At 42.5% G+C, this 24,366-nt stretch overlaps 1 protein-coding gene across 1 annotated transcript in view; it reads left to right on the plus strand.

Annotated features, from left to right (window-relative positions):
* The first annotated feature begins 525 nt into the window (after positions 1 to 525).
* The window catches only part of ADGRV1 (adhesion G protein-coupled receptor V1), a 574,752-nt gene continuing 550,911 nt past the window's right edge, over positions 526 to 24,366 (plus strand). Inside the window, exon 1 of the mRNA XM_040419646.1 lies at positions 526 to 616. The gene's annotated coding sequence lies outside the window, so the exon portion shown is untranslated. The remainder of the gene's footprint in view (positions 617 to 24,366) is intronic.

The raw sequence follows: 24,366 nt of genomic DNA on the forward strand, positions 1-24,366 counted from the left end.
TTATACGGCATCTTATCAGTATAAGGACAACAAAGGGATGAGGTCAGTCCACATTAGGTACGAATGACACAATAACTAGGAAATAATTTGTTTAATCGACATTCCTAAAGGCTGCGGTGGAAAACATTGCACTTAGCATTCCTCAGACTAATAAATCTTAAAAGCTTCAATATTGATTCATTGAAGTGAATGGCCGGATCATTTCTGGGAGGCTCTGACAAGTGGACAATTGCTTCCATGGTTACATTTTGATATGCAGTGTGGTCAGTGCACTTTGTTGGGTTCCTCCCCCCTCCATTGAAGTAAAATAACAAACCACAGGAGACCCTGCCACACATGGTGAGCATCACCCTGGAGCAAGCTGACTGGTCAGAAATAAGCCTTCTTCTAGAGTGGGACTTTTTTTTTTTTTTCGAAAAAGGGAGAGAGAAAAAAAAATCTTGTTGCACACATTAGGTTTTGACGGATAGACACATTTTACTATGCATCAGAATAAAGCTGTAGCAAGCATTTCACGTTCCCGCGGCTCTGTGGAGAGGAGAGGAGTGTGAGCGTAACAAGTGGGACGAGTCTACATCAATTGCCTTTGCGCTTCCAACATCCTGAACATCTGAAGGTAATGTCTTTACTTATGTTCCAGGGTTATGGGACTTTGGAATATTAATATAGAAATGTATTTAAATTACAAGCCAATATGTCACCGAAGACATGAATTTGCAACAAATGTCCAAGATTTTAATTGGTATTTTGCACAGTTTATGAACTGTGATCACTCAATGAGTAATTTGCAGTCCTTTGTAAATATCACAATGAGTTGTGGAAATGACAAACTGCTAACTTTTGTTTTGTTCTGCAAATAAACTTTATTAATAGAGTTTTGTATAGTATATATATATATATATACACAAAGTATACAGAAGAAAACCTTAGGGCCATAGATTATCGTTCTATTTTTGGTACAAATCATTCAATTTTTGGAACAAATAACTTGGTGGAGCAGGAGGGTGAGCTACTGAGCTCCAAAAAAAAAAAGTTTTTACAAATGACAAATTGAAACCAAGTGAGCAAGTAGGATATATAGGAAAAGTCAGATAAACCACATTGATGTTTGCTATACATTAGTAATGATTAAAAAAAATAAGTTGATATATGAAAAAAGCAAAAGATAAAAGAGCAAATAGTAACAAATGAAGACTGGTAAGGCTAAATCTGGGGTAAAGATAAACCGGCACAGGAGAGGAGGGAGGTGTAGAGAAGACAGTATCCAAGTCATGGGCATGACCTAAATGAGGGAGAAGAAGCAAGGATCATCCAGTTTTTGCCATATAGTGGAATATAACTCAGACAGATCCTTAAGTTTTCCCAGATCCTTAAGCCAATCCGTTACAGTGGGAGGATGGGTGTTTTCCCAAAACCTGGGAATGACTGTTAGGGGGATTCTTTTTTACAGGACTGAGTGAAGTGAGTAGTGCATGGAGAGTAACTACAAGTGTCTAGCTTGGTCACACTGTCTTTATATTATTCTCTTTGATAGGTGATGGCTATTTTTTGTGAACAAATAACGGTTACAGTGGTGGGGTTTACAAAGGACCCTGGTAAAATTTATAACCCTTATTGTGTGACAAGTGGGGCTTCTGAGAAAAGATTTGTCCTGAGAAGAAAGCTCATTCAAAAGTAAAGGTCTAGATGCTTCTCTAATAGTCAATGGCTTTGATGGTTAGAGATCTCTGGGTTTTTAGGAAATATTTGTAACTATTATGTGTTTTTTTGTACTATGAGTATTTATCTCATTTAAAAAACAATAATCTAACAATAAATGACAGATTTGATCTGGGAGAGGTTTAACTTGATAGACCTTTATCTTTTTTTCAAATCTATGAAACAATTTGCATTAAGAAAAGTCTAGTTTTGAGTCAGATAACTGATCATTCTTCCTACATAAAAGTAGAGAAGTTCTTCTTCTGACCAATGCAAAAAGCCACAGTGTAAAGAGAGTAAAAGTTGTGTAGGGTAAGTAGCATTGTAAGTTGAATTGTCTCTCCTGTTAAAAATGAATTTATAAAGCCAGCACCCCCAGAGGTGAGGACTGGTGGGCACTTTTACTGGCATAATACATCAGGGGGACGAGAAAGCAATATGTGTTATAGGAGACAGTTTCTGGAGATGTAACCAGTCTGGATGCCACAAAAACTTGGAGTATCAGGGTAATTATGGGACCTCTGATGACTAGGCCTGTTTATAGCCAATCACCTATATTTATTTAGTCTCTTCCTAGCAAGCTCACACTGTTCATTCATAATCCTAAAGTCTAAAGATCTGCCTTGTTAATAAATATGGTTGAAATTTCCCCTTTTTTTCTCCCGAGTTTCATACAGAAGAGAGTTATAGCATAAATTGTCTGTGGTTGTTTCTAAGATATGATCCACATCTTCAAGTAGAACAGAAGTAGTCTTTAAGATACACTAACAAGTATTAAATTGGTTATCAGCAGAAATGGGGATTACCTTTTTGTTTTGACAATGTATCAAGATGTGTATTCGATTACCCCAGACATTGTTGGAAATGTGAACAAGTCTCTTGTATTTCTTAAGCCTTTAGATATGGTGCTCATCTCCTGGTAGTTGAGAACATACAGTATATAGAAAAAGTAATAGAGCACACCGCGGCAGCAGATCTGCATTGCAGGAGATGGTTACATGTTGTTTACTACTGTATTGTAAGCCTGTATTGCACTATTACATAACTGCTGAGGCTGAGTTGAAGCATGGTGGCTCAGTGGTTAGCACTGGTGCCTTGCAGCGCTAGGTTCGAATCTGACCAAAGGCAGCATCTGTATGGAGTTTGTATGTTCTCCTCGTGTTTGTGTGGGTTCCTCCGGGTGCTCCGGTTTCCTCCCACACTCCAAAGATATACTGATAGGGAATTAGATTGTGAGCCCCATTGGGGAAAACTTGATGCTAATGTCTGTAAAGCGTTGCGAAATATGTCAGTGCTATCTAAGTGTGTTAAATAAATAAAATTAAATATTAAGTATCCGAACCCCTATAGTTTTTATTTATGCACAGTAGGGTGTTTCATTTTTCCAAAGATGTGATTTTCATAGGACTTTGCTTACGCCCCGAGTCTCAGTGATGTAAAAGATATTTATGCCAAATTTCAAGAAGAGTGGATAATATTTACGGGTTGCACATATTGATCACTTTTATTACTACTCTCACTCCTGTACCCAGGAGGTTGGTCTAAGAACGCCTTCAGTTTCAGGATCCCACGGGCTCTGCATCAAGCAAGGTGGATGGCAAAGGCAATGTATGCACTTAAAATTGTCCTGTTCACTAAACAGTTAAATATTCCTCAACGAGAATTGAAAGGAATCAAACGGGTTGCACATTTTGTCAGCCTCATATATGTTCGCTTTTTGCGCAAGGCAATTGTAAGTTGATGGGCTCCAAAGAATGATTTGGATATGCTACAGCTTCTGAGCACTTACCCAGATGCAGACGTCAAAAAAAGTGCTCTCACAGTTGCTAAGAGACACCTTTGGTATCTGTCAGAAACAAATGTAGGATTGGCTTTTTTGGACGAACGTATTACTCAGGCTGTTAAGGAAAATATGACAAAAAATTTAGAAACCAAACCTGCAAAGAAAAAGGAAATGAAACGATTAGAGGGTAAAAACCTAGTTTTTGAAGGAAAAGACCTGAGCCATTTCGTTACTAATAAAACAAAGATGTTCTTTGAATTGTTTGGGATCCACGACGTGACAGAATACTGCAGTGAAGAAGCCACGTGAACACTCTTAAGATGGTCAATGATACCGCAGAAAGAGGAATTGCTCTGATAAAAAAGTTTAACAAATCGGTCAGGGGCGAACAACAAAAACAATTCTTGTTGAGGGTAGTTGAGCATCACAGAAAAGTCGTCACCAAGCTAACAAAAGAAGGGATCGCATTGTTCAAAGTTGATTAATATAACCTGTTTTACCTATCATACTACCTATTAATCTTAGTGTCTAGTTTAAATATTATTTTTGGTCTGTGATTTCTAGTTTTCCCAATAAAAGTAATTAACATTGAAAAATCATATTTTTTGCCTAGCTTTACAAAACTGTGTGCAACCTCTATTATCCAATCTTCTTGAAATTTAGCATATATATCTTTTACATTACTAAGACTCGGGGCGTAAGCAAAGTCTGCAAAAATTTTACATTTTTTTTTTTCCATTCCAAAATGAAACACCCTAATGTACAAACATAGTCACAGGTATGTAGAGTAATTTGGTTATTAATTGGCCTCTATTAAGATTTTTATAGCTTCAATTATTACTAGGTTCTGTCATTTGAAATTCAAAAAGTAATGAAAGCAAAGAATTTAAGACTTTGGCATCCACACAGAGCAAACGAACATGAAAGCTTTTCAGGTCCTAAAATCTTGAGCTTCCTGTTAGTCTTTCCTAGATAGTTTACTTACAGAAATATACAAGTAATCATTTACTCAGTGTATGATATTTTTGGTTTTACCTGTTTTCTTCTGAGATGTGTGTGATATGGGTGGGTAAGAGCGCAGCTGGCTAATCAGCTTATGAGTTTAAGTAATCTTCTCTAATTTCGTTTACTCAGCAACTGTTGTTTTTAGGTGACTGTGGTGTCCCATGAAGCATGCGCTGCAAGGATGAGCCGTGGCCGAGATGCAACTGTAGTGTTAACTGGTTGTTAATTTTTATGTTAATAGCCACAGTTTAGGCAACCAGTTAACACTTAAAGAGGGCCTCTCACCTCTCCTGACATGTCTGTTTTAGGAACTTCTTGCATTCCCCGTGTATTTGCAACTCTGGAGAATCTTTTTATATTACTCTATGTTCTGCCGTTTCTTTATTATTCCTTCTAAAAGATTATGAATGAATTTGTTAGCACTCTGTAATAAAAGTCCAATTGGTTGTTACCAGTTGGGGGGGGGGGGGGTGTCCCTGTACAGTCTGACACTGGCGGCACTGAGTGGATAGTTGCTATGCAGGAACAGCTGGACCTTTATTGCAGGCTGCTGGCAATTCATTCATAAATTTAGCTTTGGAATGATATAGGAAGTACACAGCATAGAATCATAAGCATAGATGCTCCATGAATTGTTATTATATGGGAAATGAGAGTAGTTACTGAAATAGACATGTCAGAAAAGGTGACAGGTCCTCTTTAACCACATGATAGTCACATAAATTGAAAAACCCTCCCAAAAATGTCACTTTTTATTGTAGATTATGTATTTATGTCCGAAGTAAATAATAGTTTGCACAAAACTCAGCTGACTTAAGTGCACTGGCGTAACAAATTTTAGCCTTAAGGACCAGTAACTTTTTCCTCCTCTGTGTGCCTATTAGGCAATGAGGGGTGATTAGAGAATAAGTGTTCATCTCACTCCTTTTTTGGAAAAAAAAGACCTCATATGTGGCAAGTTTGCTCTCTGATTCACAGAAGTCCATGTTACCCTCCCCCCTGGGGTTGTTTACAGTTGTGCAGGGAGGTGATCTAATTCTCTCTTCTCCCTGCAGCCTGTCATCACATCCCTCACTGGTCCCCCCTCTCCTCCTCCATCTTGGCGGAGATCACAGCTGGTTCAAGGGGGAGAGGGTGCTGTTTTAACCTTTAATATCTCAGGCTGCAGTTAAGCTAGAGCTGTGTAGAGCTAGCTGCCATAAAACTGAGAATACAGCCAGGAATGAGAGCTGCACATTTAAGTAGGTTTCAATGGGACCCATTTCTAATAGCTGTATGGGTGCTGTGATGCGGCTTAGATTATCAGCTTTAGAACAAGGTGAAGATCATGGCTCTAGCTCGGTTGTAGTCTAAGAAAGAGCCCTCAGAAACTCCCCTCTTTGCATCCACACAACCCGAGCACAGGTCGCTCAAAACAGTATTTTTTTCCTTTTCTGCCTGAATGAAATGCGTTCAGTATGATCAGCATGGGAGGGGAGGGGGGGGATTACTTAATTTGCAAACTGTGCAGACTTGGGGCATTTGGCCACCCTGTAGCGGCACCACTCTGAAGCAAGTTTATCAGGGCATCATTTTAAATTAAAAATCTGGTCCCTGAGAACTGTTGTTAATAATAATCAAGGGGCTGAAATTTTTTCAAAATGGCTAATGATATTACAGGGGTGTAGGCTATTAGTTAGGCATACAAGAAATATTTATCATCATTAACCCCTTAAGGACACAGCCTTATTACACCTTAGGACCAGGCTATTTTTTGCAAATCTGACCAGTGTCACTTTAAGTGCTGATAACTTTAAACGCTTGACTTATCCAGGCCGTTCTGAGATTGTCTTTTCGTCACATATTGTACTTCATGACACTGGTAAAATGAAGTCAAAAAAATTATTTTTTTTGCACCAAAAAATACCTAATTTAACAAAAATTTGGAAAAATTTGCAAATTTCAAAGTTTCAGTTTCTCTACTTCTGTAATACATAGTAATACCCCTAAAAATTGTGATGACTTTACATTCCCCATATGTCTACTTCATGTTATGATAAAAAATTATATTTTATTTTTTGGGGATGTTACAAGGCTTAGAAGTTTAGAAGCAAATCTTGAAATTTTTCTGAAATTTACAAAACCCAATTTTAGGGACCACTACAGCTCTGAAGTCACTTTGGGAGGCTTACATAATAGAAACCACCAAAAATGACCCCATTCTATAAACTACACCCCTCAAGGTATTCAAAACTGATTTTACAACTTCGTTAACCCTTTAGGTGTTGCACAAGAGTTATTGGCAAATGGGATGAAATTTGAGAATTTCATTTTTTTTGCCTAATTTTCCATTTTTAACCCATTTTTTCCACTAACAAAGCAAGGGTTAACAGCCAAACAAGACTGTATCTTTATTGACCGACTCTGCCGTTTACAGAAACACCCAATATGTGCCGTAAACTACTGTACGGCCACAAAGCGGGGCGTAGAGTGAAAGGTGCGCCATATGGTTTTTGGAAGGCAGGTTTTGCTGGACTGGTTTTTTGACACCATGTCCCATTTGAAGCCCCCCTGATGCAACCCTAGAGTAGAAAACTCCATAAAAGTGACCCATCTAAGAAACTACACCCTCATGGATTCAAAACTGATTTTACAAAACTTCGTTAACCCTTCAAGTGTTGCACAAGAGTTATTGGCAAATGGGGATGAAATTTGAGAATTTCATTTTTTTGTCTAATTTTCCATTTTAACCCATTTTTTCCACTAACAAAGCAAGGGTTAACAGCCAAACAAGACTGTATCTTTATTGCCCTGACTCTGATGTTTACAGAAACACCCAATATGTGGCCGTAAACTACTGTACGGGCCCCACAGCGGGGCGTAGAGTGAAAGGTGTGCCATATGGTTTTTTGGAAGGCAGGTTTTGCTGGACTGGTTTTTTGACCACATGTCCCATTTGAAGCCCCCCTGATGCACCCCTAGAGTAGAAACTCCATAAAAGTGACCCCATCTAAGATACTACACCCCTCAAGGTATTCAAACGATTTTACAAAGTTTGTTAACCTTTAGGTGTTGCACAATATTTAATAGAAACTCCAAAAAAGTGAACCCCATTTTAGAAACTACGGGATAGGGTGGCAGTTTTGTTGGTACTAGTTTAGGGTACATATGATTTTTGGTTGATCTATTACACTTTTTGTGCGGCAAGGTAACAATAAATAGCTTTTTTCGGCACCGTTTTTTTTTTTTGTTATTTACAACATTCCATCTGACAGGTTAGATCATGTTGGTATTTTTATAGAGCAGGTTGTCACAGACGCGGCAATACCTAATATGTATACAATTTTTTTTATTTATGTAAGTTTTACACAATGAATTAATTTTTAAAACAAAAAAAAGTTTTAGTGTCTCCATAGCCTAAGAGCCATAGTTTTTTCAGTTTTTGGGCGATTATCTTAAGTAGGGTCTCATTTTTTGCGGGATAAGATGTCGGTTTTATTGGTACTATTTTGGGGTGCATATGACTTTTTGATCGCTTGCTATTACACTTTTTGTGACGTAAGATGACCAAAAAATTGCTTTTTTTACACATTTTTTTTTTTTTTTACGGTGGTCACCTGAGGGGTTAGGTTCATGTGATATTTTTATAGAGCCGGTCGATACGGACGCGCCGATACCTAATATGTATACTTTTTTTTATTTATGTAAGTTTTACACAATGATTTCATTTTTGAAACAAAAAAAATCATGTTTTAGTGTTTCCATAGTCTAAGAGCCAAAGTTTTTTCAGTTTTGGGGCGATTATCTTGGGTAGGGTATGATTTTTGCGGGATGAGATGACGGTTTGATTGTTACAATTTTGGCGTACATACGACTTTTTTGATCACTTTTATTACCTTTTTTGGGAAGTAAGGTGGGCAAAATTTCAATTTCATCATAGTTTTTTATTTTTTAGTTTTATGGGGTAACATGACCTTTTTATAGATCAGGTCGTTACGGACGCGGCGATACCAAACATGTGTAGGGAATTTTAATTTTTAATCAGTGATAAATGTGTTTTTTGATTTTTACTTTATTTTCACTTTTTTTCACTTTCTTTTTGACCCAGACCCATGTGGTTCTTGAAGATCCAGTGGGTCTGATGTCTGTATAATACAGTACAGTGCAATTTATATTGTACTGTACTGTATTTTACACTTTGTCTGAACAGATCTATGCCTTTTAGCACAGATCTGTTCAGCACCATGGACAGCAGGACGCCTGAGACGGTGTCCTGTTGCCATGGGAACCTTCCCCGTCTGCTCAGTACTGGTCAGAACTTCGCAGACGGGGAAGAGTAAGGAGGGGGGCTGTCTGGGGGCTCTCTCCCTCTCCCATCGGGGGGGCTGCTGTGCCTTTGCAGCCCCCTGATGGAGAGGGAGGGAGCTCCCTGCGCTGTTAACCTTTTCCATACAGCGGTCCGTACGGACCGCTGTATGGAAAGGGTTAAACGGCTGACATCGCAGCACAGATGTCAGCCGTTTATACCAGGGTGCCAGCAATGTGCTGGCACCCTGGTATACCCACTAGACGCCAACGATTATTCAAGGGGAGGCGGGCGGGGGATCGCGATCCCGCCTGCCGCACCGCCCGCCTCCCGCACCGCCCGCAACCCTCCCCCTCCACCTCCCATCGGGATAAAATCACTCAGGGGTGCAGGGGGGGTATACAGATAAACTTTAGGAATACTAAAGTTTCTGATCCCCGCGGTCAGGGACCGCGGGGATCACAAACTGCAGAAATTGCAGCAAACCGCAGGTCTGAATTGACCTGCGCTTTGCCGCGATCGCCGACATGGGGGGGTCACGGGACCCCCCCCGCGCATTTAGCCTAGGTGCCTGATTTGAGCAGGCACTGGGTTCCGATCACTGCCAGCCGCACGGCAGTGATTGAAAATACACAGGGCGTACATGTACGCCATGTGTCCTTAAGTACCAGGGCACAAGGGCGTACCTGTACGCCCTATGTCCTTAAGGGGTTAAATGGGTATTCCTGTTTCAGAAAATAAATGTTATTCATTGTGTAATAGAAAGTTATACTTTTTCCATAAACATTTTGTATCAATGATCAATGATTAAGAGACCTCTGCTTGCTGTCATTCCATAGGAATCGACATTGTTTACCTCCAGGGAACAAAACATTCTGTCCTGGTCATGTGATGGACACACAGGGGCAATACGTGTATCAGAGCTGGGTCTCGAAACGAGCTGTGCACTTGTGTGTCCATTAGGTGACCGGGACAGATTTTTATCCACTGAAAGAAAACAATGAGAGTTTGTGTTCAATGACTGCAGGCAGTGAAGGTAACTGTACGTCAAGGTGAGGAATAACTTGCACCTCGATAAACATTTACAGCACAGCAGTTGTTCCTGCCAAATGGCTGCTGATAGTATACAGTGTGATCCTGCTGCAATGACCAAGGATTAAATATTTGTGTGTGTGTGATAGTACAGCACTTCTGATCCCAGCAGTTTAATTCTCAAATTCTGTGATCAATAGTGATGCAATGATGGTGATGGTTCCTATAGTTGATATGGCAGCCAGAGGCCCGTCATTGGCAGGGTCTAATAGGTAGAATACTGACAGATATAATACAGTGCAATACATAAGTGGTGCAGTGAACTATGTAAGCAATCAAGAGTAGGGATGAGCAAATCCGAACTGTACAGTTCGGGTTCGTACCGAATTTTGGGGTGTCCATGACACGGACCCGAACCCGAACATTTTAGTAAAAGTCCGGGTTCGGTGTTCGTCGTTTTCTTGGAGCTTTTTGAAAGGCTGCAAAGCAGCCAATCAACAAGCGTCATACTACTTGCCCCACGAGGCCATCACAGCCATGCCTACTATTGGCATGGCTGTGATTGGCCAGTGCAGCATGTGACCCAGCCTCTATTTAAGCTGGAGTCACGTAGCGCCGCACGTCACTCTGCTGTGCTTAGTGTAGGGAGAGGTTGCAGCTGCGACTGTTGTTAGGGCGAGATTAGGCAGTGATTAACTCCTCCAAAACACTTAAGTCAGTGATCGATCTACAGCTGTGGATCATTGAACTGCTGCTATTCAATTGCTACCTGTTTTTAGGCTGCCCAGAGCGTTTTTCAGTCACTTTTTTCTGGGGTGATCGGCGGCCATTTTGTGTCTTGTGGTGCGCCAGCACAAGCTGCCACCAAGTCCATTTAACCATCAATAGTGTGGTTATTTTTTTGCTATATCCTACATCGGGGCAAGCTGCCACCAAGTCCATTTAACCATCAATAGTGTGGTTATTTTTTGGCTATATCCTACATCAGGGACAAGCTGCCACCAAGTCCATTTAACCATCAATAGTGTGGTTATTTTATGTCTATATCCTACATCAGGGGCAAGCTGCCACCAAGTCCATTTAACCATCAATAGTGTGGTTATTTTTTTTTTTGCTATATCCTACATCAGGGGCAAGCTGTCACCAAGTCCATTTAACCATCAATAGTGTGGTTATTTTTTTGTCTATATCCTACATCAGGGGAAAGCTGCCACCAAGTCCATTTAACCATCAATAGTGTGGTTATTTTTTTGGCTATATCCTACATAAGGGGCAAGCTGTCACCAAGTCCATTTAACCATCAATAGTGTGGTTATTTTTTGGCTATATCCTACATCAGGGGCAAGCTGCCACCAAGTCCATTTAACCATCAATAGTGTGGTTATTTTTTTTGCTATATCCTACATCAGGGGCAAGCTGTCACCAAGTCCATTTAACCATCAATAGTGTGGTTATTTTTTATCTATATCCTACATCAGGGGCAAGCTGCCACCAAGTCCATTTAACCATCAATAGTGTGGTTATTTTTTGCTATATCCTACATCAGGGGCAAGCTGCCACCAAGTCCATTTAACCATCAATAGTGTGGTTATTTTTTGTCTATATCCTACATCAGGGGAAAGCTGCCACCAAGTCCATTTAACCATCAATAGTGTGGTTATTTTTTGGCTATATCCTACATCAGGGGCAAGCTGCCACCAAGTCCATTTAACCATCAATAGTGTGGTTATTTTTTTTGCTATATCCTACATCAGGGGCAAGCTGTCACCAAGTCCATTTAACCATCAATAGTGTGGTTATTTTGTATTTATATCCTACATCAGGGGCAAGCTGCCACCAAGTCCATTTAAACCATCAATAGTGTGGTTATTTTTTGTCTATATCCTACATCAGGGGCAAGCTGCCACCAAGTCCATTTAACCATCAATAGTGTGGTTATTTTTTGTCTATATCCTACATCAGGGGCAAGCTGTCACCAAGTCCATTTAACCATCGATAGTGTGGTTATTTTTTGGCTATATCCTACATCAGGGGCAAGCTGTCACCAAGTCCATTTAACCATCAATAGTGTGGTTATTCTTTGGCTATATCCTACATCAGGGGCAAGCTGCCACCAAGTCCATTTAACCATCAATAGTGTGGTTATTTTTTTTGCTATATCCTACATCAGGGGCAAGCTGTCACCAAGTCCATTTAACCATCAATAGTGTGGTTATTTTTTGTCTATATCCTACATCAGGGGCAAGCTGCCACCAAGTCCATTTAACCATCAATAGTGTGGTTATTTTTTTTGCTATATCCTACATCAGGGGCAAGCTGTCACAAGTCCATTTAACCATCAATAGTGTGGTTATTTTTTTGCTATATCCTACATCAGGGGCAAGCTGTCACCAAGTCCATTTAACCATCAATAGTGTGGTTATTTTTTGGCAATATCCTACATCAGGGGCAAGCTGCCACCAAGTCCATTTAACCATCAATAGTGTGGTTATTTTTTGGCTATATCCTACATCAGGGGCAAGCTGCCACCAAGTCCATTTAACCATCAATAGTGTGGTTATTTTTTTGCTATATCCTACATCAGGGGCTTGGCTGTGCTTGCTATTTTATTGAGGGGTGAAATACAATTGCCAAAATAGCAGTACCCTAAATCTGGTGTTTCAGCTGTGGCCAGCCAATTGTACTACTGTCTGCTGTTTGGCAAAGGATATATTTTTGTTCTGGGTTGAAATACAATTCCCAACTTAGCAATTTCCTAAATTAGTGGTTTCTGCTGTATCAGGGCTACTTTAAATCTATTCATTAAAAGGGTATATTAGATTCAAGGTGCTGATAGGGTCATTCTCAATAACTTCACACACACGCTACTGTGCATTTCCAAGTCTAATTCTGTCTGTAAACGTATACCTGTCACCCAGCGCCTAAATAATAGGCCTCAAATTTATATTCAGCTAATCTGTGGTTATTGCTGTAGCTGGTCAAGTTATTTTGTGTCCGTCAAAGCACAGTTTTTGTTCTGGGTTGAAATACAATTCCCAACTTAGCAATTTCCTAAATTAGTGGTTTCTGCTGTATCAGGCCTACTTTAAATCTATCCATAAAAGGGTATATTAGATTCAAGGTGCTGATAGGGTCATTCTCAATAACTTCACACACACGCTACTTTTTGCTATATCCTACATCAGGGGCAAGCTGTCACCAAGTCCATTTAACCATCAATAGTGTGGTTATTTTTTGCTATATCCTACATCAGGGGCAATCTGCCACCAAGTCCATTTAACCATCAATAGTGTGGTTATTTTTTGTCTATATCCTACATCAGGGGAAAGCTGCCACAAAGTCCATTTAACCATCAATAGTGTGGTTATTTTTTGGCTATATCCTACATCAGGGGCAAGCTGTCACCAAGTCTATTTAACCATCAATAGTGTGGTTATTTTTTGGCTATATCCTACATCAGGGGCAAGCTGCCACCAAGTCCATTTAACCATCAATAGTGTGGTTATTTTTTTTGCTATATCCTACATCAGGGGCAAGCTGTCACCAAGTCCATTTAACCATCAATAGTGTGGTTATTTTTTATCTATATCCTACATCAGGGGCAAGCTGCCACCAAGTCCATTTAACCATCAATAGTGTGGTTATTTTTTGTCTATATCCTACATCAGGGGCAAGCTGCCACCAAGTCCATTTAACCATCAATAGTGTGGTTATTTTTTGTCTATATCCTACATCAGGGGCAAGCTGCCACCAAGTCCATTTAACCATCGATAGTGTGGTTATTTTTTGGCTATATCCTACATCAGGGGCAAGCTGTCACCAAGTCCATTTAACCATCAATAGTGTGGTTATTTTTTGGCTATATCCTACATCAGGGGCAAGCTGCCACCAAGTCCATTTAACCATCAATAGTGTAGTTATTTTTTTTGCTATATCCTACATCAGGGGCAAGCTGTCACCAAGTCCATTTAACCATCAATAGTGTGGTTATTTTTGGGCTATATCCTACATCAGGGGCAAGCTGCCACCAAGTCCATTTAACCATCAATAGTGTGGTTATTTTTTGTCTATATCCTACATCAGGGGCAAGCTGCCACCAAGTCCATTTAACCATCAATAGTGTGGTTATTTTTTGCTATATCCTACATCAGGGGCAAGCTGCCACCAAGTCCATTTAACCATGAATAGTGTGGTTATTTTTTGTCTATATCCTACATCAGGGGCAAGCTGCCACCAAGTCCATTTAACCATCAATAGTGTGGTTATTTTTTGGCTATATCCTACATCAGGGGCAAGCTGTCACCAAGTCCATTTAACCATCAATAGTGTGGTTATTCTTTGGCTATATCCTACATCAGGGGCAAGCTGCCACCAAGTCCATTTAACCATCAATAGTGTGGTTATTTTTTTTGCTATATCCTACATCAGGGGCAAGCTGTCACCAAGTCCATTTAACCATCAATAGTGTGGTTATTTTTTGTCTATATCCTACATCAGGAGCAAGCTGCCACCAAGTCCATTTAACCATCAATAGTGTGGTTATTTTTTGTCTATATCCTACATCAGGGGCAAGCTGCCACCAAGTCCATTTAACCATCAATAGTGTGGTTATTTTTTTTGCTATATCCTACATCAGGGGCAAGCTGTCACAAGTCCATTTAACCATCAATAGTGTGGTTATTTTTTTGCTATATCCTACATCAGGGGCAAGCTGTCACCAAGTCCATTTAACCATCAATAGTGTGGTTATTTTTTGGCAATATCCTACATCAGGGGCAAGCTGCCACCAAGTCCATTTAGCCATCAATAGTGTGGTTATTTTTTGGCTATATCCTACATCAGGGGCAAGCTGCCACCAAGTCCATTTAACCATCAATAGTGTGGTTATTTTTTGTCTATATCCTACATCAGGGGCAAGCTGCCACCAAGTCCATTTAACCATCAATAGTGTGGTTATTTTTTGCTATATCCTACATCAGGGGCAAGCTGCCACCAAGTCCATTTAACCATGAATAGTGTGGTTATTTTTTGTCTATATCCTACATCAGGGGCAAGCTGCCACCAAGTCCATTTAACCATCAATAGTGTGGTTATTTTTTGGCTATATCCTACATCAGGGGCAAGCTGTCACCAAGTCCATTTAACCATCAATAGTGTGGTTATTCTTTGGCTATATCCTACATCAGGGGCAAGCTGCCACCAAGTCCATTTAACCATCAATAGTGTGGTTATTTTTTTTTGCTATATCCTACATCAGGGGCAAGCTGTCACCAAGTCCATTTAACCATCAATAGTGTGGCTATTTTTTGTCTATATCCTACATCAGGGGCAAGCTGCCACCAAGTCCATTTAACCATCAATAGTGTGGTTATTTTTTGTCTATATCCTACATCAGGGGCAAGCTGCCACCAAGTCCATTTAACCATCAATAGTGTGGTTATTTTTTTTGCTATATCCTACATCAGGGGCAAGCTGTCACAAGTCCATTTAACCATCAATAGTGTGGTTATTTTTTTGCTATATCCTACATCAGGGGCAAGCTGTCACCAAGTCCATTTAACCATCAATAGTGTGGTTATTTTTTTTGCTATATCCTACATCAGGGGCAAGCTGCCACCAAGTCCATTTAGCCATCAATAGTGTGGTTATTTTTTGGCTATATCCTACATCAGGGGCTTGGCTGTGCTTGCTATTTTATTGAGGGGTGAAATACAATTGCCAAAATAGCAGTACCCTAAATCTGGTGTTTCAGCTGTGGCCAGCCAATTGTAATACTGTCTGCTGTCTGGCAAAGGATATATTTTTGTTCTGGGTTGAAATACAATTCCCAACTTAGCAATTTCCTAAATTAGTGGTTTCTGCTGTATCAGGGCTACTTTAAATCTATTCATTAAAAGGGTATATTAGATTCAAGGTGCTGATAGGGTCATTCTCAATAACTTCACACACACGCTACTGTGCATTTCCAAGTCTAATTCTGTCTGTAAACGTATACCTGTCACCCAGCGCCTAAATAATAGGCCTCAAATTTATATTCAGCTAAATCTGTGGTTATTGCTGTAGCTGGTCAAGTTATTTTGTGTCCGTCAAAGCACAGTTTTTGTTCTGGGTTGAAATACAATTCCCAACTTAGCAATTTCCTAAATTAGTGGTTTCTGCTGTATCAGGCCTACTTTAAATCTATCCATAAAAGGGTATATTAGATTCAAGGTGCTGATAGGGTCATTCTCAATAACTTCACACACACGCTACTGTGCATATCCAAGTTTTATTCTGTCTGTAAACGTATACCTGTCACCCAGCGCCTAAATAATAGGCCTCAAATTTATATTCAGCTAAATCTGTGGTTATTACTGTAGCTGGTCAAGTTATTTTGTGTCCGTCAAAGCACAGTTTTTGTTCTGGGTTGAAATACAATTCCCAACCTAGCAATTTCCTAAATTAGTGGTTTCTGCTGTATCAGGCCTACTTTAAATCTATCCCTAAAAGGGTATATTAGATTCAAGGTGCTGATAGGGTCATTCTCAATAACTTCACACACACGCTACTGTGCATATCCAAGTCTAATTCTGTCCGTAAACGTATACCTGTCACCCAGCGCCTAAATAATAGGCCTCAAATTTATATTCAGCTAAATCTGTGGTTATTGCTGTAGCTGGTCAAGTTATTTTATGTCTGTCAAAGCACATTTTTTGTTCTGGGTTGAAATACAATTCCCAACCTAGCAATTTCCTAAATTAGTGGTTTCTGCTGTATCAGGCCTACTTTAAATCTATCCCTAAAAGGGTATATTAGATTCAAGGTGCTGATAGGGTCATTCTCAATAACTTCACACACGCTACTGTGCATATCCAAGTCTAATTCTGTCCGTAAACGTATACCTGTCACCCAGCGCCTAAATAATAGGCCTCAAATTTTTATTCAGCCAAATCTGTGGTTATTGCTGTAGCTGGTCAAGTTATTTTGTGTCCATCAAAGCACAGTTTTTGTTCTAGGTTGAAATACAATTCCCAACCTAGCAATTTCCTAAATTAGTGGTTTCTGCTGTATCAGGCCTACTTTAAATCTATCCCTAAAAGGGTATATTAGATTCAAGGTGCTGATAGGGTCATTCTCAATAACTTCACACACACGCTACTGTGCATATCCAAGTCTAATTCTGTCCGTAAACGTATACCTGTCACCCAGCACCTAAATAATAGGCCTCAAATTTATATTCAGCTAAATCTGTCATTACTGCTGTGCCTGTATTAGTGTAATACGGTACCTAAATAGATAGCCAGATAGTGTTAGGTGTAAAAAAAGGCCTGAATTTGAATTCAATGCATTGGGCCAAATAATATTTTTCTTATTGTGGTGAACGGTAACAATGAGGAAAACATCTAGTAAGGGACGCGGACATGGTCGTGGTGGTGTTAGTGGACCCTCTGGTGCTGGGAGAGGACGTGGCCGTTCTGCCACAGCCACACGTCCTAGTGTACCAACTACCTCAGGTCCCAGTAGCCGCCAGAATTTACAGCGATATTTGGTGGGGCCCAATGCCGTTCTAATGATGGTAAGGCCTGAGCAGGTACAGGCATTAGTCAATTGGGTGGCCGACAGTGGATCCAGCACGTTCACATTATCTCTCACCCAGTCTTCTGCAGAAAGCGCACAGATGGCGCCTGAAAACCAAGCCCATCAGTCTGTCACATCACCCCCATGCATACCAGGGAAACTGTCTGAGCCTCAAGTTATGCAGCAGTCTCTTATGCTGTTTGAAGACTCTGCTGGCAGGGTTTCCCAAGGGCATCCACCTAGCCCTTCCCCAGCGGTGGAAGACATAGAATGCACTGACGCACAACCACTTATGTTTCCTGATGATGAGGACATGGGAATACCACCTCAGCACGTCTCTGATGATGACGAAACACAGGTGCCAACTGCTGCGTCTTTCTGCAGTGTGCAGACTGAACAGGAGGTCAGGGATCAAGACTGGGTGGAAGACGATGCAGGGGACGATGAGGTCCTAGACCCCACATGGAATGAAGGTCGTGCCACTGACTTTCACAGTTCGGAGGAAGAGGCAGTGGTGAGACCGAGCCAACAGCGTAGCAAAAGTGGGAGCAGTGGGCAAAAGCAGAACACCCGCCGCCAAGAGACTCCGCCTGCTACTGACCGCCGCCATCTGGGACCGAGCACCCCAAAGGCAGCTTCAAGGAGTTCCCTGGCATGGCACTTCTTCAAACAATGTGCTGACGACAAGACCCGAGTGGTTTTCACGCTGTGCCATCAGAGCCTGAAGCGAGGCATTAACGTTCTGAACCTTAGCACAACCTGCATGACCAGGCACCTGCATGCAAAGCATGAACTGCAGTGGAGTAAACACCTTAAAAACAAGGAAGTCACTCAGGCTCCCCCTGCTAGCTCTTCTGCTGCTGCCGCCTCGGCCTCTTCTGCTGCTGCTGCCTCTGCCTCTTCCTCCGCCTCTGGAGGAACGTTGGCACCTGCTGCCCAGCAAACATGGGATGTGCCACCAACACCACCACCTGCGTCACCAAGCATCTCAACCATGTCACACGGCAGCGTTCAGCTCTCCATCTCACAAACATTTGAGAGAAAGCGTAAATTCCCACCTAGCCACCCTCGATCCCTGGCCCTGAATGCCAGCATTTCTAAACTACTGGCCTATGAAATGCTGTCATTTAGGCTGGTGGACACAGACAGCTTCAAACAGCTCATGTCGCTTGCTGTCCCACAGTATGTTGTTTCTAGCCGGCACTACTTCTCCAAGAGAGCCGTGCCTTCCCTGCACAACCAAGTATCCGATAAAATCAAGTGTGCACTGCGCAACGCCATCTGTGGCAAGGTCCACCTAACCACAGTGGACCAGTAAGCACGGCCAGGGACGCTATATCTCCCTAACTGCACACTGGGTAAATGTAGTGGCGGCTGGGCCCCAGGCGGAGAGCTGTTTGGCGCACGTCCTTCCGCCGCCAAGGATCGCAGGGCAACATTCTTTGCCTCCTGTCTCCTCCTCCTTCTCCTACTCAGCTTCCTCCTCCTCTTCTTCCACCTGCTCATCCAGTCAGCCACACACTTTCACCACCAACTTCAGCACAGCCCGGGGTAAACGTCAGCAGGCCATTCTGAAACTCATATGTTTGGGGGACAGGCCCCACACCGCACAGGAGTTGTGGCGGGGTATAGAACAACAGACCGACGAGTGGTTGCTGCCGGTGAGCCTCAAGCCCGGCCTGTTGGTGTGCGATGATGGGCGAAATCTCGTTGCAGCTCTGGGACTAGCCGGTTTGACGCACATCCCTTGCCTGGCGCATGTGCTGAATTTGGTGGTGCAGAAGTTCATTCACAACTACCCCGACATGTCAGAGCTGCTGCATAAAGTGCGGGCCGTCTGTTCGCGCTTCCGGCGTTCACATCCTGCCGCTGCTCGCCTGTCTGCGCTACAGCGTAACTTCGGCCTTCCCGCTCACCGCCTTATATGCGACGTGCCCACCAGGTGGAACTCCACCTTGCACATGCTGGACAGAGTGGAGTTTCAGCTGCAGCACGCACGGGTCAGTCGCACTGCGGAACAGCACCACTTCACCACCAATGACTGGGCCTCCATGCGAGACCTGTGTGCCCTGTTGCGCTGTTTCAAGTACTCCACCAACATGACCAGTGGCGATGACGCTGTTATCAGCGTTACAATACCACTTCTATGTCTCCTTGAGAAAACACTTAGGGCGATGATGGAAGAGGAGGTGGCCCAGGAGGAGGAGGAGGAAGAGGGGTCATTTTTAGCACTTTCAGGCCAGTCTCTTCGAAGTGACTCAGAGGGAGTTTTTTTGCAACAGCAGAGGCCAGGTACAAATGTGGCCAGACAGGGCCACACTACTGGAGGACAAGGATGAGGAGGATGAGGATGAAGCATGTTCACAGCGGGGTGGCACCCAACGCAGCTCGGGCCCATCACTGGTGCGTGGCTGGGGGGAAACGCAGGACGATGACGATACGCCTCCCACAGAGGACAGCTTGTCCTTACCTCTGGGCAGCCTGGCACACATGAGCGACTACATGCTGCAGTGCCTGCACAACGACAGCAGAGTTGCCAACATTTTAACGTGTGCGGACTACTGGGTTGCCACCCTGCTGGATCCCCGGTACAAAGACAATGTGCCCACTTTACTTCCTGCACTGGAGCGTGATAGGAAGATGCGCGAGTACAAGCGCACGTTGGTAGACGCGCTACTGAGAGCATTCCCAAATGTCACAGGGGAACAAGTGGAAGCCCAAGGCGAAGGCAGAGGAGGAGCAAGAGGTCGCCAACGCAGCTGTGTCACGGCCAGCTCCTCTGAGGGCAGGGTTAGCATGGCAGAGATGTGGAAAAGTTTTGTCACCACGCCACAGCTAACTGCACCACCACCTGATACGGAACGTGTTAGCAGGAGGCAACATTTCACTAACATGGTGGAACAGTACCTGTGCACACCCCTCCACGTACTGACTGATGGTTCGGCCCCATTCAACTTCTGGGTCTCCAAATTGTCCACGTGGCCAGAGCTAGCCTTTTATGCCTTGGAGGTGCTGGCCTGCCCGGCTACCAGCGTTTTGTCTGAACGTGTATTCAGCACGGCAGGGGGCGTCATTACAGACAAACGCAGCCGCCTGTCTACAGCCAATGTGGACAAGCTGACGTTCATAAAAATGAACCAGGCATGGATCCCACAGGACCTGTCCATCCCTTGTGCAGATTAGACATTAACTACCTCCCCTTAACCATATATTATTGTACTCCAGGGCACTTCCTCATTCAATCCTATTTTTATTTTCATTTTACCATTATATTGCGGGGCAACCCAAAGTTGAATGAACCTCTCCTCTGTCTGGGTGCCGGGGCCTAAAAATATCTGACAGTGGCCTGTTCCAGTGTTGGGTGACGTGAAGCATGATTCTCTGCTATGACATGAAGACTGATTCTCTGCTGAGTCGCTGACATGAAGCCTGAATCTCTGTTATGGGACCTCTCTCCTCTGTCTGGGTGCCGGGGCCTAAATTATATGACAATGGACTGTTCCAATGTTGGGTGACGTGAAGCATGATTCTCTGCTATGACATGAAGACTGATTCTCTGCTGACATGAAGCCTGAATCTCTGTTATGGGACCTCTCTCCTCTGCCTGGGTGCCTGGGCCTAAATATCTGACAATGGACTGTTCCAGTGGTGGATGACGTGAAGCATGATTCTCTGCTATGACATGAAGCCAGATTCTCTGCTGACATGAAGCCAGATTCTCTGCTATGGGACCTCTCTCCTCTGCCTGGGTGCCTGGGCCTAAATATCTGACAATGGACTGTTCCAGTGGTGGGTGACGTGAAGCCTGATTCTCTGCTATGACATGAAGACTGATTCTCTGCTGACATGAAGCCAGATTCAATGTTATGGGACCTCTCTCCTCTGCCTGGGTGCCGGGGCCTAAATATCTGACAATGGACTGTTCCAGTGGTGGGTGACGTGAAGTCTGATTCTCTGCTATGACATGAAGACTGATTCTCTGCTGACATGAAGCCAGATTCTATGTTATGGGACCTCTCTCCTCTGCCTGGGTGCCGGGGCCTAAATATCTGACAATGGACTGTTCCAGTGGTGGGTGACGTGAAGCCTGATTCTCTGCTATGACATGAAGACTGATTCTCTGCTGACATGAAGCCAGATTCTCTGCTATTGGACCTCTCTCCAATTGATATTGGTTAATTTTTATTTATTTTATTTTTATTTTTATTCATTTCCCTATCCACATTTGTTTGCAGGGGATTTAACTACATTTTGCTGCCTTTTGCAGCCCTCTAGCCCTTTCCTGGGCTGTTTTACAGCCTTTTTAGTGCCGAAAAGTTTGGGTCCCCATTAACTTCAATGGGGTTCGGGTTCGGGACGAAGTTCGGGTCGGGTTCGGATCCCGAACATTTCCGGGAAGTTCGGCCGAACTTCTCGAACCCGAACATCCAGGTGTTCGCTCAACTCTAATCAAGAGATCACATGTTCATGTCCACTTGTGGGACTAGTATATATAGTAAAACAATATATATATATATATATATATATATATACAGTACAGACCAAAAGTTTGGACACACCTTCTCATTCAAAGAGTTTTCTTTATTTTCATGACTATGAAGGCATCAAAACTATAAATTAACACATGTGGAATTATACACTGCGTGCAGAATTATTAGGCAAATGAGTATTTTGACCACATCATCCTCTTTATGCATGTTGTCTTACTCCAAGCTGTATAGGCTCGAAAGCCTACTACCAATTAAGCATATTAGGTGATGTGCATCTCTGTAATGAGAAGGGGTGTGGTCTAATGACATCAACACCCTATATTAGGTGTGCATAATTATTAGGCAACTTCCTTTCCTTTGGCAAAATGGGTCAAAAGAAGGACTTGACAGGCTCAGAAAAGTCAAAAATAGTGAGATATCTTGCAGAGGGATGCAGCACTCTTTAAATTGCAAAGCTTCTGAAGCGTGATCATCGAACAATCAAGCGTTTCATTCAAAATAGTCAACAGGGTCGCAAGAAGCGTGTGGAAAAACCAAGGCGCAAAATAACTGCCCATGAACTAAGAAAAGTCAAGCGTGCAGCTGCCAAGATGCCACTTGCCACCAGTTTGGCCATATTTCAGAGCTGCAACATCACTGGAGTGCCCAAAAGCACAAGGTGTGCAATACTCAGAGACATGGCCAAGGTAAGAAAGGCTGAAAGACGACCACCACTGAACAAGACACACAAGCTGAAACGTCAAGACTGGGCCAAGAAATATCTCAAGACTGATTTTTCTAAGGTTTTATGGACTGATGAAATGAGAGTGAGTCTTGATGGGCCAGATGGATAAGTCCGTGGCTGGATTGGTAAAGGGCAGAGAGCTCCAGTCCGACTCAGACGCCAGCAAGGTGGAGGTGGAGTACTGGTTTGGGCTGGTATCATCAAAGATGAGCTTGTGGGGCCTTTTCGGGTTGAGGATGGAGTCAAGCTCAACTCCCAGTCCTACTGGCAGTTTCTGGAAGACACCTTCTTCAAGCAGTGGTACAGGAAGAAGTCTGCATCCTTCAAGAAAAACATGATTTTCATGCAGGACAATGCTCCATCACACGCGTCCAAGTACTCCACAGCGTGGCTGGCAAGAAAGGGTATAAAAGAAGAAACTCTAATGACATGGCCTCCTTGTTCACCTGATCTGAACCCCATTAAGAACCTGTGGTCCATCATCAAATGTGAGATTTCCAAGGAGGGAAAACAGTACACCTCTCTGAACAGTGTCTGGGAGGCTGTGGTTGCTGCTGCACGCAATGTTGATGGTGAACAGATCAAAACACTGACAGAATCCATGGATGGCAGGCTTTTGAGTGTCCTTGCAAAGAAAGGTGGCTATATTGGTCACTGATTTGTTTTTGTTTTGTTTTTGAATGTCAGAAATGTATATTTGTGAATGTTGAGATGTTATATTGGTTTCACTGGTAAAAATAAATAATTGAAATGGGTATATATTTGTTTTTTGTTAAGTTGCCTAATAATTATGCACAGTAATAGTCACCTGCACACACAGATATCCCCCTAAAATAGCTAAAACTAAAAACAAACTAAAAACTACTTTCAAAAATATTCAGCTTTGATATTAATGAGTTTTTTGGGTTCATTGAGAACATGGTTGTTGTTCAATAATAAAATTAATCCTCAAAAATACAACTTGCCTAATAATTCTGCACTCCCTGTATACATAACAAACAAGTGTGAAACAACTGAAAATATGTCATATTCTAGGTTCTTCAAAGTAGCCACCTTTTGCTTTGATTACTGCTTTGCACACTCTTGGCATTCTCTTGATGAGCTTCAAGAGGTAGTCCCCTGAAATGGTCTTCCAACAGTCTTGAAGGAGTTCCCAGAGATGCTTAGCACTTGTTGGCCCTTTTGCCTTCACTCTGCGGTCCAGCTCACCCAAAACCATCTCGATTGGGTTCAGGTCCGGTGACTGTGGAGGCCAGGTCATCTGGCGCAGCAACCCATCACTCTCCTTCATGGTCAAATAGCCCTTACTTTCAAAGTTTTCCCAATTTTTTGGCTGACTGACTGACCTTCATTTCCTAAAATAATGATGGCCACTCGTTTTTCTTTACTTAGCTGCTTTTTTCTTGCCATAATACAAAGTCTAACAGTCTATTCAGTAGGACTATCAGCTGTGTATCCACCTGACTTCTCCTCAACACCACTGATGGTCCCAACCCCATTTATAAGGCAAGAAATCCCACTTATTAAACCTGACAGGGCACACCTGTGAAGTGAAAACCATTTCAGGGGACTACCTCTTGAAGCTCATCAAGAGAATGTAACATTTACTAAATCATTTAAAATAATGGTTTCTGTAAGGTGATGGACAACAACAATATCTCCAATATACCACTTCAAATGCATGAAAAGAGGGTGGATCTTACCCCATTCTGTGGGATCCACATTCAATGGAGAAATTTCCTGGTCTTGAATAGTACCAGGAACCGGTGTGACCAGGGTGCTTGCGTCCGTA

This window comes from Bufo bufo, chromosome 2 (genome assembly GCF_905171765.1).
Source record: "Bufo bufo chromosome 2, aBufBuf1.1, whole genome shotgun sequence".
Lineage (NCBI taxonomy): Eukaryota > Metazoa > Chordata > Amphibia > Anura > Bufonidae > Bufo > Bufo bufo.